Source organism: Eschscholzia californica, unplaced genomic scaffold (genome assembly GCF_041429995.1).
Source record: "Eschscholzia californica isolate CP2 unplaced genomic scaffold, dmEscCali1.0.p SCAF_2, whole genome shotgun sequence".
Classification (NCBI taxonomy): Eukaryota; Viridiplantae; Streptophyta; class Magnoliopsida; order Ranunculales; family Papaveraceae; genus Eschscholzia; species Eschscholzia californica.
The window spans coordinates 13999665-14003789 of record NW_028238309.1 but is presented as its reverse complement, the minus strand read 5'-3'; the positions used below and the strand labels follow the sequence as shown (position 1 = coordinate 14003789).

General features: G+C 33.5%; 1 long non-coding RNA gene across 1 annotated transcript; it reads right to left on the bottom strand.

The window, feature by feature from the left end:
- Positions 1-980: 980 nt before the first annotated feature.
- Positions 981-1976, bottom strand: LOC147556395 (uncharacterized). The gene is made up of 3 exons (XR_015233535.1): positions 1798-1976; positions 1643-1722; positions 981-1283 (listed from the first exon to the last, which is right to left on the bottom strand). It is a non-coding gene; the product is annotated as an uncharacterized LOC147556395 (long non-coding RNA).
- Positions 1977-4125: the final 2149 nt, after the last annotated feature.

Sequence of the window (4125 nt, the reverse complement as noted above, 5' to 3'; positions counted from 1 at the left end):
TTAGTACCCGACTTGTCCCAGCCTGATCAATTATTACTTGCCTGCTTCCCACCACTATGACTAAGACATAAGTGTAAAAATAAGTGTGTTTGTAAGTTCCAACAAGGAACTCTCTAAACTCAAGAAAAAATAAGCAAGTAATCGAGTAAAAGAATTCTAACCTACCTAATATTAGAACATGCATTTTTAGTACTTTGAATTATTCATAAACCAAAAGGTGAAAGAGTTTTGAATAGAGGGTATAAAATGAAAGATAAGTCAGCAGCTAAAAGTAAGGAAAAAAATCAAAAGGGGGGCTAAAATGGCAGCTGGTCATCTTTAGGGGGCCATTCTAGTGAGTTGGGCATCTTTAAGGGGCTTAAATAGAATTAACCCAATTTTTTTTCTTAAATTTTCATATTGTATTTTGTTGGTTTACACTAATTTATTTTATGTGTTTAACGTACAAGGAACTGTCGTTCAACCACATTCATTACTGTTAACAAAACTAAAACCAAATATAGAAATTATAATTTGATCATGTTACATTATGAAATATTCACTGTGTAAAATCATATTACAATATGTGGAGTCCTGTCAAATATGAGTTGTCATAATACATTACGCAAAATCATATTCACTGTGTAAAATCATATACAATATGTGGAGTCATATTGTTGTTTTTTTTTTCAAGTTCTTCTTTAATATTTTTTTGGGTTTGTCTTTTTGAAATTCTCTCTCTCTAAAATTATATCAAATTTAAATTTCATATTTAGAACTAATAATTTATAGTTGAAAATTGAAACCAAAATCTCGCACACAAACATTACACAAATACCTAATTTGGGTTGAGAGTCCGTCCTTTTGAAGTCCGGCAATATAATTTAAATTTCATGGGCTCCTAAAATTCAGGAGCTCCCAAAACGCAAAAACCTCCCAAATCTTGGGAGCCCCAGCCTCTACATCGAGGTTGCTCTAAAAAAAAAAAAGCATAGAATAAATTTTAGAACTATTTTCTCATATAAATGTGATTCAAACTCTTAATACTTTTAGTTTTGACCAACACAACCTCAAGTGACAATGTCTTAAACAATTTAGAAGAGACAAAAAGCTAAGTATAGATATTAATCCTGATAGGCTTTTATTCATCCCATCAATATTCTTCCCTTTGCAGTCTTTGCAGCGTTTGCACAATCGATTGCAGCTCTGCCACTCTTTCCCTCAAAACTTGATTCTCATCCTCCAGTTCTTCGCAGTATTTCTTCCATCCTCCAACTTCAATTTCAGCTTGCTTGAGTAAGTTCCTAAAAAACCCCCAAAACAGAAAATATGTGTATGAAATTTTTTTAATGGTTCGACAATAGGTTTGAGTAAGTGATTCAAAGACTTCAAAAGTCATAAATAGTTGATGTGGACGGCTTCTATTGATTCAGTTTCCGGCTGTAGTCGGCCCCTATTTTCGGGCCAAACAGTCTTTCTCTTATTTTTAAACGGTGCTCATGTCATTTACGTGTTCCATTTATTGTTTTGTCTCTTTTAATGCATGATAACTAGCTTCTTCATTCCCTAGTGGACGATTAACATGTTAGTGTTGGTTGTTTTATCTCTTTCAAATGATCTAGCAAAAGGATAACTTGATATAGAGTTTGGACTCAATTATTACCTGATTGCGTTGGTATGGAATCGGATACCAGCAATGCGTTCTTGCCAATCCACAGTTTCAATTAGTTTTTGATTTTGCTCCTGCAGATCAAATGTATTATGAAGTCATAATCGAAAAAAAAATGATTTTATAATTACTCATAAGAGATAGATTACCATGGTAAGAGTGCTCTTAGGTCCTTGTTCTTCAATCTTGAGAGGAGACATGGAAATCAAATTTAACACAAAAAACTAGGAATCATAGTGGGATATTTATACAACTAAGTTTATAATTTTGGAAACACAAAATAATGAAAGAAATCTCTAAGATATAATAAACAATTTTCATGAGCTCTAAAATATCAAAATGTTATTTTCGCGGAGCAAACTAAGCCAATATACAGCTACCAGGACCGTCAATTTTTTCCTCGTTATTTACATTGTCGGATGAAGTTAATCTCAACCACTTATTCTTACCTACTTAATTCTCCGGAGAAACAAAATTGTTCATAAATAGTGAGACAGTAAAAGCGTATCTATGTATAAATCATAGAAATCATAATCTATTGATCGAGCAACTCTAAACATTATACGTATAAATATTAGAAATCTCAATCTATTGGTCTAGTATGTCTAAACATTAAACGTATAAATCTTAGAAATCTCAATCTATTGAAGTTGTATATATTAAACATTGTTGATCTGATAATCCTTTCTTAGATTATCTAACTTTTTATTTATTGATTTCGTTAAGTTTATAAATATAGTTTCCACGTTTATGAGTGCCATGCCTTCACGAAGTCAGACTATTGATGATCCGTACGACAAGTCTACTTCATACTGACTTGTAAACAATGGAAGTCTTGTTTAAAAGACAAAAAAGTTGATGCAGATACGACCTAACTGACTTGTGGTTGCGGTCACACACATAAGGGCGGAACCAGAATTTTGTTCTAGGGAGGGGTGACTTGAAAAAAATTTGTGTGTCAATTTGTATGTAGAAGCTATCAGTGTCTCTAAAAGATAAGTACATTTGTTTATTCAATTACAATGGCTTCGTACGTTTAACCATTTTATGATAGTTTTTTTCTACTAAAAGACATGGCTAGGATTTGAGAAGCGAAGGTAAAACAGAGAAAGTAGGACAGAGACTCTTTTATCTAACCAAATAAATGAAACAATATATGGTCAAGATTCTAAGCTAGCTGTCTACAAAAAGGAAAAGTTCTGACAAACGGGACCCTCTCTTTCGCCACAACGACTCGAAAAGAGAGAAGTGGAAAAGGACTACGAGGGGGAGAGAAACGTGAAAAGAGGGAAGTGGAGAAAGACGAAGAGGAAGAGAGGAAAATGAAGTATATGAGGCAGAAAGATGAAGTGAAAGACAAAAAAAAATCCAAGGATAACAAAACAATTAAAATACAATAATATAAGTGCAAAAAGTAAATGGGGGGCAAAAAAAGAAGTCTGGACAAAATAGAGTGCCAAAATGAAAGTTGATTAAGACTAAAATCATGACTTCTTTATAAATTGAAGGTCAAACAGCAATTACCCTTCCAAAAGACCATTTGCAAAAAATCATGCCGTGTGAGGGAATCAAACCCTTTCCCCAAAGTGCGACTGGAGCAGCCTTCATCGTCCGGCCTATCTTCCTTAAATGATAGTGATTAGGCCCAGAAAGTTTAAGAACTAACCCAAGCTATATAGCCTGGGTTAGTCTCCATACAGATTCGCCGCCCAACGCGCGCGCATACACACACACCTATATATACTAACCCAGGTTTAAGAACTAACTCCACTCATGGCTTTTTTTTGTTGAACTACTCCACTCATGGTTGACTCTAAATCGATGAAGAGTTACACAAGAAACTCTATAATAACTTGGTTAGTAACGTTCATTACTGTGTTAAGACGAAATGCTATTATTACCAGTCGCGTAGCATGCAACTACTTTTTGGGGTTTTGTCAACACTTTTTATCATATCAAAAACAGAAAATGATACTCTTTTATGCAAGAAAACATCATTCACCCACGATAAGAAGATTTAGATTTGGCCAATTCACCCTCAAGTGCATTGGACATTTTAATATGTTACTTATCTTATCAACCACGGAAATGAAACAACAAAGAGTTGTACCATAAAAATGCAGAGGGTCCGGATCATTATTCCCAAACCAGTCGGGCGGTCCAGAGTTTAGAGTCCCTGAACTCCAAGTGTCAGAATGTAACAAACTTAGAAACCTTCATGATGCAACTATACGCAACTCTAATTTTACTAAAGACAACTATTGGACAAAAATAACTAAATAAAACTATTAAAATAGTGTCCTAAATTGCTAACCAATACCAAAAACAAAAATAAAGTATAACCGAATTTCTCCCCCATGCTATACACAACTCTATTTTATTCAAAAAATTATTGAACAAAAATAACTAAATAAAATTAATTAAATATCTTCCTAAATTGCTAAACCAACACCACAAGCAAAAAAAATCAAATATAA